Source organism: Stomoxys calcitrans, chromosome 1 (assembly GCF_963082655.1).
Source record: "Stomoxys calcitrans chromosome 1, idStoCalc2.1, whole genome shotgun sequence".
NCBI classification, from domain to species: domain Eukaryota; kingdom Metazoa; phylum Arthropoda; class Insecta; order Diptera; family Muscidae; genus Stomoxys; species Stomoxys calcitrans.
In genome coordinates this window covers 114,639,492-114,650,808 of record NC_081552.1, presented here as the reverse complement: position 1 = coordinate 114,650,808, position 11,317 = coordinate 114,639,492, and the positions used below count along the sequence as shown (strand labels likewise).

General features: G+C 41.0%; 1 long non-coding RNA gene across 1 annotated transcript; it reads left to right on the top strand.

Annotated features, from left to right (window-relative positions):
* The first annotated feature begins 1,078 nt into the window (after nt 1–1,078).
* On the top strand, nt 1,079–10,435 carry LOC131994099 (uncharacterized). The gene is made up of 4 exons (XR_009396435.1): nt 1,079–1,283; nt 1,342–1,533; nt 9,916–9,980; nt 10,058–10,435. It is a non-coding gene; the product is annotated as an uncharacterized LOC131994099 (long non-coding RNA).
* Nucleotides 10,436–11,317: the final 882 nt, after the last annotated feature.

Below are 11,317 nucleotides of genomic sequence, written 5' to 3'. Positions count from 1 at the left end.
TTAGTGATTTGATTTTTGTTGTTCTCTTTCTTTTATTTAAGGACTGTCTTCGTATGGTAGGCGTCTTACACAGCTCCTGGCCAGATATCACAAAAGGAATCACCGTCGGCACAGGCTTCCATACAATTTCGGCTTCACCGTGCACTACAAGGTAGATGTCTCAACCATTAACACCGTTCCCAGTCCGATGGCCTGATGGTAGCTGGGGAAAGTCTCGCACCTTGCTGATTTTCCGCAACAAAATATCGCACTGGCCCCCTTTATAGCTAGGATGGCCAGTGCTATTCTTCAAATCACAGGAATCGCTTTCTATACAGCAAAAGAAATGACAAAATCTCAAATCTACTACACATTTTTAGACACTAAGTTCACTCACATTCAAATCTTATCACACAATACACAAAAAAAAATTAAAATTAATTTGGTTTAACTGCCTTTTTATTCAACTGGACCAGACAAACAAAGGTATTTTAATTAACCGGGCAAAACGATCACTTTACTTCTTCCCACGACTTCTCTTTGCTAAATGGCTTCTTTTTGGCCCCACCAGCTTATATAGGCCCATTTTCCTCCCGCCAAATGCCAATTTTCCACGATCGACCATTTTCCTCGTAACTTTCTTTTGGCCGCATTTTCTTTTCTCCAACAATACACCCCCTTTCTCTGTCACTCTTTCTTCAATGTCAGGGCCGGTATTTTGTTATGGTGAATGTTTATTCAGTATCAACCCTGGCCATTCAACCTTTAAATTAACGGACAACAGATTTGTCGGACAATTCGTCGCTATACACCAGTGCGACTTACCCCACGTCATCCATTAACTCTAAGCTCCTCTGACAATCTGGTGACACTTGCAGCCAACTTCATGCATTTCCACATTCACTCGCACGCCACCACCACACAACATCAACCATACACACGCCGGAGAGCACATACGAAAAATATATATTTAATTTTAAAAGAAAACAAAATGTGCTCATCCATCTAGGAATATCTCCCTATTTGGATCGCCGTCCTAGTTTATACATCGGTGGTGGCGTGCTTCGGCCATAACAATTCTAATATGTTAATTACCATAGCACCCCCCACTCCTTATAGCTATCGTGGCCTCGCTACTGACTGTTCGCCTTAGGATGGCCTGCAACAAAACATCGGGGATCGGCGAGGCTCCGCAGACGAAACCGATGTGCCAGGACAGGTAGGATTACCAACGTGGAGAACACCCACACCTGAGATGTCTCATGCCGGGCTCTAGACAACGGATGGTTGGTAACCATTTCCAGGTGAGTATATGCGTATTACATATAAATGACAAAAACTGATTTCCCTTACCATCCACAGACCCAATGTTGTCGGCGTGTTGCTGTTCTTGATGCCGCGAAATGTAACCATCAACCGGAACTCCCTGTCAAGATGGATGTGCGACAGACCACCGGCTCATGAAGATTGCTGTGTCATATCTCTACCTGACCACGTACGTGTCCCTCGACTCAGCCACTTTATGCAAGCATCATCTCGTCTTCCATTTCTCAGGTACCATAATCGTTGTGGTTGTCTAGTTTGTGTACGTAGACGATAGTTTCTATTTTGTTGAAATACCACTTTACCAAAGGGCAACGAATGAGTTGTTTCTCGATCATGATAACCATGGTCAACAGACAGACGTTGGCCACACCTTTGCGTTAGTGAATTTGTTGCTTTTGGGCGAATATGATAGTGAAAATAAATCATTGATATGCTAATCGACCAATACTGTTTATATGAGTGCAATTTGAGGATGAAATAGTTGTTGTCCCTATTTACAAAACTTGATGTAGCGTTACAGTAGGCTCAGTTGACAGATTTCCTTTATGGAAATATCAAATAAACCAACTATAAAGCTTCTTTTTGTTTTGTGAATACTGGTGGTAGGCTTTTATGAATATCAGACATGCAAAATATGTTTATTGGTGCCGCAAAGAAATTCGGATTCTAAGCCTATACTTTGACCTCATAAAAATAACAGGCAACTTGGCGTTGAGACGATCGTCGGCCTTTACTCATATGTTGTAAGCCTTTTGCTATGAAAAGTCTCTATGACGCCGTGACATAGTGGTGGTTGTTTTTTGTCTTGTCGTGGCAGATGTAAGGTCGTTGGAAAATCCAGAAATGACCCAAAATGTTGTAGTTGTAAAAAAAAAGTGGTTCATAACAAGTTGTATGTAAAGTTTAACACCTACAAAAATACAATGTGTGGAGTATACCACGTATACCATATTGTCTTAGAAAAGTGTGTTTACTCATGCAGCTCACTATGAGGGCTACGGTACGCAATTAGCAATTTTTTTTTTGGTGGCATGAAATACAATGCAGTTAAGATGTTTACTGGCATCTTATTGGAAGTAGAGCGATAGTTTGATATGGGATTGTGGTGACACCAATGTTTGGTTTTTGATAATTACGATAGGACAAAAAAATTATTCTCCATAAAACAACATGGAAATCGTAATCCTCAACCCTAGTGGCATATTACCCACGGGTAAAACTTACTATCCAATGAAAATGTTTATTTAAGTAGGAGCTTTATTAGCTAACAGATAATTTGAACTAAGTGTCCATGACAGGCATCATAAAAATGAGTCGTTCATAAGCGAATTTGGTCCAAACTATCAGATCTGATAGTTTGCTAATTTACGTCGTAATTTGGTATAATTGCTTGTTCTTCATGCTGAAACATATTTTACTGACTGAATTCAAATAAGTTTTTGGAAAAGTATTGTGCTTTTGACAGACGGACGGGCATTTCCAAACGTAAGGACAGGCATTGCCAATCAACGGATGGATTGATATTGGATAAATCTTTAATCTTAGTGTATGGGCTTTTCTGATTGCTCTAAATGGAATGCCTGGTTTAGGAATGATATTATCGGGCAATGTATATAAAAGAAACAACCCAACAGGTAAGTGTGTTAGGCGAATGCCGGATCAGGGTTATCCTTGTGTGAACTAAATGTATGAGCACAGTAGCACAACGAAACAGCGTTTATAATGCAACAACATCTTACTGAAATTGAGAGTAAGATCCATATATCTGGAAGCTATGTTAAGACTATTTATCACATGCTGGTGATGACTTAAGTCGTATGAAATGGAACGGGTTGAAAGATTAAAACACAAGTTAAAACAAATTATTAGCATAGTTCGAACATGACTACCTACGTTCAGTCAAGAAATTGCTAAGGAATTTCATCAGAAAAACTCACTGTATAATACTTAGTTTGGACTTTATCTGTTTTCAGTGACTTAACAGGCGATCATCTCGAATTAGTTCTATCTCTTAAGATCCTTAACATGACATATACCTATTGGCTTTCCGTTTAGATCCTCAAGGGAATACATATTATTACCTATGGGCTTCACAATACGGCATTTTATGAATTTGCGGGCGAATTTAGCGTTGAAGTTTTTTCCGAAGTCGCTTAATACATGGTTTCTTTTGTATACCTCCTGTCCAGGAGAAAACGTTACTATACGAGTCCTCGCCTTGTATCTTTTGGCGCTCCGTTCATAAGCCTGGTGCATGTTTTGTTTAATTCTATTGCGAATTAGGTCCATTCTGTCACTTCTGTTCAATTGGATGATCTCGTGATCTGACATAGAGTGCAATTTTCGGGCCAGTTTGTAATCAGACCCATGTGTGTACATATTGTACCCGAATAGGGCGAAAAATGGGGTTACCCCTGTCGCACTATGAACTGCTGTTCTGAGGGCACACTCGATGTCCGTCAGGTATAGATCCCAGTCTCTGTGATCATTTTCAAGGTAGGCTCGGATTGCTGCCAACACCGATTGCTTAACACGTTCGGATGCATTGGACTGTGGGGCATAGGGTGCAGTTTGTAGGTGGTTAATACCATATGTCTCTATCATGTCTTTAAACGTTTTCGATATGAACTGGGCCCCGTTGTCACTATGCACCGTTTCAGGTACGCCAAACTTTCGGAATATATCCTGCACCAAGAATTTCACCACATTCGAAGCGGTTGCTTCCCGCATCGCTTTCAAGAACGTGAACTTGCTGAAATGGTCTACCACAATGAAAATAAGAGCATTGCCACTTTTCGAGCGTGGATATTTACCCAAGAAATCTATATAAATTTTTTGAAAAGGGCGTTGGGTTACCACCTCGTCACCGAGCGTAGGCTGTGTGTATTCATTTGTGGGTTTGGTCTCCTTGCATACCGTGCAATTGGTGACGTATTGTCGCACTTGTGACGCCATTTGCGGCCAGTAGTATTTCTCCTTCAACCGATGCAACGTCTTGGATATGCCTCCATGGGCAGCTGTGGTGTTGTCATGCGCTTGTTCGATTAGTGCATGCGTTAACGTCTCAGGGATCCACAGTTTCCATTGGAATTCTTGTATATCAGGGTCATACGATGCATGGGCCTTCTTAAATATCATGTTATCGATGATCTTGAGATCAGGCAATCTCTCTTGGTTGCTTTTCACAACCTCTCGAAGCTCTTTATATGTGTCACTGTCAAACTCAGTGGTCTGGAAGTCCAAGACTTGGTCCATTTCGATCTCGTCAGCTGTGGGTAGTCGTGAGAGCATATCCGCTACCACATTTTCCTTCCCCTTTCGATGCTTAATGTTGAAGCTATACCCCTGGAGTTGCAGTGACCATCGAGCTAAACGACCGCTGAGATCCTTCAGGTTCATCAGCCATTGCAAACTCGCATGATCGGTGATAACGGTGAACTCCATGAGCTCCACATAGGGTCGGAATTTGCGGATGGCCATCACAGCGAGACACTCCTTTTCCGTGACGCTATAGTTTTTCTGGCATTTATTGAGCTTCTGAGAGTAGAATGCTATGGGGTGTTCCTCCCCATCACCGCTTAGCTGGAATAACACAGCACCTATCCTGTATTCCGATGCATCACATTGGATATAAAATCTCTTAGAGAAATCGGCGTGACGTAACACTGGTGCGGAGGTTAATGCCTTTTTGAGTCTCTCAAAAGCTTTTATCGCGCTGTCATCGATGATAAACCTGGTGGACTTTTTTAGTGTGTTGGTGAGTGGGGCTGAGATAGTGGCGAAGTCTTTAATAAACCTGCGGTACCACCCTGCAGTTCCGAGGAAACTTCTGACCTCTCTTGCATTTTTGGGCACCTTGATCTTCATAATGGCATCAATCTTTTCAGGGTCGGTTCTTAAAATCCCTTCGCCCACAATAAAACCCAAATATTTCAACTGACGGAAGCAAAACTGGGATTTTTTTAATCCTATAGTCAGGTTGGCTTTCTTTAGGCATTCGGCTACTTCGTTTAGCAAACGCAGATGCTCATCAAAATCACTTGATATGATCAACAGATCGTCCAAGTACACCAAGACATTCGCCTTAAGTCGTTGGGGAATGACTTTGTCCATCAAACGGCATAATCTCTGGGCGGCATTGCACAAGCCAAAAGGCATCACACGAAATTGATACAATGGGCGACCTGGGACCGTAAAGGCGGTATATGACTTGCTCTGTTCGTCTAACTCGATCTGCCAGAACGCGTATTTAAGATCCACACTGCTAATATAGAACGTTTCATCTATACGGCTTAAAATGCCGTCTATATTCTGCAGTGGATAAGCGTCTTTCGCCGTGAGTTTATTGAATTTGCGAGCGTCCAGACAGAATCGGTTTTTACCCGGTTTTCTTACCACCGTTGTTCGGTTACTCCACGGGCTTTCACTCTCCTCTATGACGTTTAATGCCAGCATATTATCCACTTCTTGATAAGTTATTGTCTGAATTGCAGGTGACATGGGATAATGACGGTCTTTCACGGGCTCTGCCCCATCAATTAGTTTTATAGAATGCTTTTCCAAGGTGGTACACCCTAGACCATGTTCTTCGAAGGTTTTGAACTTCCCGACAACCTCGTTTAGACGTTTAGCTTGCTCAGGTGACAGCTCGTGTGGGTTCAATCGATGTTCGGCATTGGTATCTGCCATATCCTTCGTGACCTTTTCAATATTTATTTCCGACACGCCTAATACGTCCGGGGCTAGTTGAAACAGTCGCCAAAAGTCTATGCCTAGATATAAGCGTTGCTCCAAATCGGGACATAGGTATAACGTCATGTCTTTGGACTCCCCTTTATATTCTAAGGCAGTCTTTATCTTTCCTAACACTCGATATAACTTTCCACCCGCTGTGCTAACACTGCTGGACATGGGTATAATTGGAATTCCCATTTCTTCAATGAACTCCCTACAACCTTGTCCAAACAAGCTTACTGAAGCACCGGTGTCGAGGAGACCTTGAATTATCTCTCCTTGAATTGTTACGTTCGCAAAAACTCTGGGGTCATTTCTGATCTTTACTGCTTTCGAGATCGCATCTATCAATAATCTCCTTTGTATGCGCCATTGTTTTGCTTTCTTTCTAAGTTTGATAATTTTGTTGGGTACCGTGTGAATTTCAGAGTTAAAAATCCTTTCTCTTACTTTTTCATAGTTTTGTTTCCTTATCTCTAGTGGAATATAATGCCTTTGGGCTGTGGTAAAATCTACAGAAATACTCTTATCCTTATTCTTCGCTGATCTATTCTTATCATTACGTAAAATCTTAACTACCTTATCTTCTACTTGTTGTGGGGTATTAAATTGTCGGACGGACGAGGTTCCCCTCTCTTCTCTCCGCCCCTTTTCTGGTTTCCCTGTAAACATATCGGGCATTTAGGCGTCACGGTGTCTGGTTTACCACACCTGTAACAGAATAATTTCCGGAATTCTGCCTGACAATCCATGAACATATGTCCAGGTTCCCGGCAATTCCAGCATATAATTTGAGATCTAGCCTGATTTTGTACTCGAAGTGCTGAAACATTCTCTTCCAGACTTTCGAGATCCTCCTCTTCTGGGCCTTCTACTTCTTGTTCGCATATCTCACTCACATGTCTAGCGGATCGTTGTGGGACTGGTAGTGGCCGATTTTCACGTCTGGGGAAATGACGCTCCGCCTCTATACATTCAATCCGCAACTGTTCAACCGAAGATATAGTCATCTGGTAAACATGACGTTTTATATCTTCCCTTATGTTGCCTTTTAATATTTTAATCATTTCATGCTCACGGATAGGTTGCATCAATCTAGAGCGTAATATTCCCATCTCATGGAAATAATTGTTGATAGATTCAGTATGCCTTTGTTTTCGTTCTAGCAACTCCCGCAAAATGTCGAATTTCGATTGTGGAGTTTGATACTGGCTTATCAGTGCGTGTTTTAGACCATCCCAATCGGTATCGATACTATTTTGGCGGTGTAACCAGTACCATTCCCTGGCTTGGCCAGATACTAAGAATGAAAAGTCCCTTAAAACTTCGGCCCAAGGGATACCGTACTGAGCTCGCATCAATTCAAGTCTATAAATAAAATCATTGACTCTTATTTCGCGGGGGTCCCCGCTAAAGTTCAAACCCAACTTATCTACGCGTATGCGGAGAGGCTCGTTATTAGTATACACTGCCGGAGCATCATTCCGATTGGTCGATGTGGTCGTAGTGGGGTATTGTACGACTGGGTGAATATTTCCCTGAAGTACTGAAGACATGTTGTTCTCATAATTATGGATCGGTCTCTCTACATTAGTCGAACTCGAAGCACTGGATATGGGCATAGGTGTATTTTCCCTTGGCGGTATGGCTGATTGTGAGCGGACCATTTCGGTTAGGTCATTCACACCTTTGGCCAAAGACGCTATCATCCTCCTTACTTCTGCCATTTCTTCATTAACCATATCCTTGACTTGTCGCTCTAAGGACCTTTGGACGGTCGCAGCCCCTCCCTGAACCTGACCGTTCGACTCTTGTGCCAATGTCTCGCTTGCCTCAGTACTTGACGGATGACCGCCATTGGCAGGCACATTTACATTATTTTGAACTCTATTCATTATAGAACTAGAGAGATCTCTTACTTGAAACCCATCCACGTTCGCGTTTGGTTCAGCCATTTCGTCCTCTACGCCTACACGTCTTTGCTTACTATTTTTGGGGAAATACAATGATCTATTCAAATCAAATGACTCTGTTAGTGTTCTTTTCTTTGAGCGAGTATTGTAACTCATGCCTCAGTTGCACAGCAATACACAAAAAAAATCGTTCTAACCGCTGGCCGTAAACTAAATTATTATAATTATTATTATTATTTTTTATTTTTTTTTTTTGTATCAAATGAAATAATGACACTTAGTTTTAACAATATCAAACAATATGACAATAAATATTACAGACGTCAATTGCTAATTCTAAACACATAAAGTACTTAGTATACAAATGCTACAAACGTAAAATTTCAAATCTGAACATAAATTTGTGGGGGCGTTGCTTTCTCAGAAGCAGTGCGTGCGTTTTGTGTGGTTTCTCCTTAATAAAAGACAAAAATAACAGTGCCCTCCATTGGAGGTGTAAAAAATGTTTTCCTAGACAATCTTAATAGCTGTATACTTGCAAAATTAACACTTACTTCTATGCCCATGACATTTCCTAAAATCTTCATCTTAATGAAACGCTCATGGCTGACGGTACTAACAATACACTGACTTTCAAACCGACACGTCGATTGAAACGGCTATTGCACTTTTCCCAAAATTGAAGCTATATTGTGTCATTCATTGTGCCTTTGTAAAACACAAATCAAAAATTGTAAAGCAAAACTTGGACATTAACAAAACATTCGTCATCCTACTGGGAACTAACGAGTTATTGCACATGTCCGTTGTAACTGGAGAAAATATTTCTTTTTTAACCTACTAGATCTAATATTGCACTTCATAAATTGTTTTTCACCAACTTGGATGCAATAAAATATCACAGTTCGCTAAAAAAAATTGAAATGTTTCTTTGATCTATTTCTAAAACTCTAGTATTCTATGGCTATGTGCGTCGGTCTTATTGCACAGATTTAACTAACCTAACATCCCCGCGTTCAAAGGCGTTATTTACATCGCCATTTTAAAACGCGCATCAGGTACTTTCATCTTACTTTTCGTTTGGGCGCCATCTCTGTTATGTGTGCGCTTGGTCGGCGTTTGAAATGGTTACCGGTTAGCTGTAGGGAGACAATCAGGGCTAGGGGCCTCAACCCGCCAAATCAAACCCTGCACACAAACATTGAAAATATGAGGGGACACTATTTCACTTACTAACTAGCGACTAAACACGAGAGGAAAAACATTTTACACAGGGATCTTGTTGTTACGATCCTACACTTGCCCTCCCAACCATGGTCCAAGGCGTCCTCTTACCCATTTTCTTCTTGGACCCCAAACACCACACACATTAGCACACGCACTTACTTCATCGCTTCACCCCCGCAAGTATAACAATTACCAACACATATTCTTTTCTGTTAAACACTTAAGACATAATAAAATTTATTGAGTTTTTTTAGGGGGATAAAAAAAATTTAAAGGTTATGTTGTTTCTTATATTATTATTACACTTTTACAACGGCAAACAAAACACGAAGAACAATACCGTACAAATTAAAGAATGATCGAAAGAAGTTTTGGCTCCTTAATCTAGGGGAGACCACTCAATTCACCTCTATCCCTTGTCCTAAGACGCTTTAATTGGCGCGAATATGCTACTTTTCCTATCTACTAAAAGAGCTCTCTTAACAGATCTCTGCCATTCATTTATAGCAGACCAAAACACAATTTAGAACAAAGTTTGGGGGCTCATTGGCTCCCTTAAGCCTTTTTTTTTCTGATTGGAACAGGTATTATTCTCCTCACAATATAGTTTTTTTCTTTTATTCTACGTTACTTCCTATATCTAAATGCCTAACCTATATTATTCATTTATAAGCTTTCTTTCATAAAATTTCCTGCTATTTAATTACTTAATCTGATTTTTTTCTCTTTTTACTAGCCTTCTGGACGGTTGCCAGACCTCTAGTTGGACACAGTTGAGGACAAACGGACACACACAAACTGGTAATACTTTTTACCTTGATTCCCGTTTAAATCTGATTAGTGATTTGATTTTTGTTGTTCTCTTTCTTTTATTTAAGGACTGTCTTCGTATGGTAGGCGTCTTACACAGCTCCTGGCCAGATATCACAAAAGGAATCACCGTCGGCACAGGCTTCCATACAATTTCGGCTTCACCGTGCACTACAAGGTAGATGTCTCAACCATTAACACCGTTCCCAGTCCGATGGCCTGATGGTAGCTGGGGAAAGTCTCGCACCTTGCTGATTTTCCGCAACAAAATATCGCACTGGCCCCCTTTATAGCTAGGATGGCCAGTGCTATTCTTCAAATCACAGGAATCACTTTCTATACAGCAAAAGAAATGACAAAATCTCAAATCTACTACACATTTTTAGACACTAAGTTCACTCACATTCAAATCTTATCACACAATACACAAAAAAAATTAAAATTAATTTGGTTTAACTGCCTTTTTATTCAACTGGACCAGACAAACAAAGGTATTTTAATTAACCGGGCAAAACGATCACTTTACTTCTTCCCACGACTTCTCTTTGCTAAATGGCTTCTTTTTGGCCCCACCAGCTTATATAGGCCCATTTTCCTCCCGCCAAATGCCAATTTTCCACGATCGACCATTTTCCTCGTAACTTTCTTTTGGCCGCATTTTTTTTTTTCTCCAACAATACACCCCCTTTCTCTGTCACTCTTTCTTCAATGTCAGGGCCGGTATTTTGTTATGGTGAATGTTTATTCAGTATCAACCATGGCCATTCAACCTTTAAATTAACGGACAACAGATTTTTCGGACAATTCGTCGCTATACACCAGTGCGACTTACCCCACGTCATCCATTAACTCTAAGCTCCTCTGACAATCTGGTGACACTTGCAGCCAACTTCATGCATTTCCACATTCACTCGCACGCCACCACCACACAACATCAACCATACACACGCCGGAGAGCACATACGAAAAATATATATTTAATTTTAAAAGAAAACAAAATGTGCTCATCCATCTAGGAATATCTCCCTATTTGGATCGCCGTCCTAGTTTATACATCGGTGGTGGCGTGCTTCGGCCATAACAATTCTAATATGTTAATTACCATAGCACCCCCCACTCCTTATAGCTATCGTGGCCTCGCTACTGACTGTTCGCCTTAGGATGGCCTGCAACACATTTAATGTTTCACTGGGTGCCGTGCTTAGTTAAAAAGAAAAAAGACAAGCCGATTTGCTTTGCCAGTCAAACATTAAATGAAGACGAGCTTAAGTATTCTACGATAGAACGGGAGTTCTTAGCTTCGTTTTGGGCGACGAAATATTTTCGCC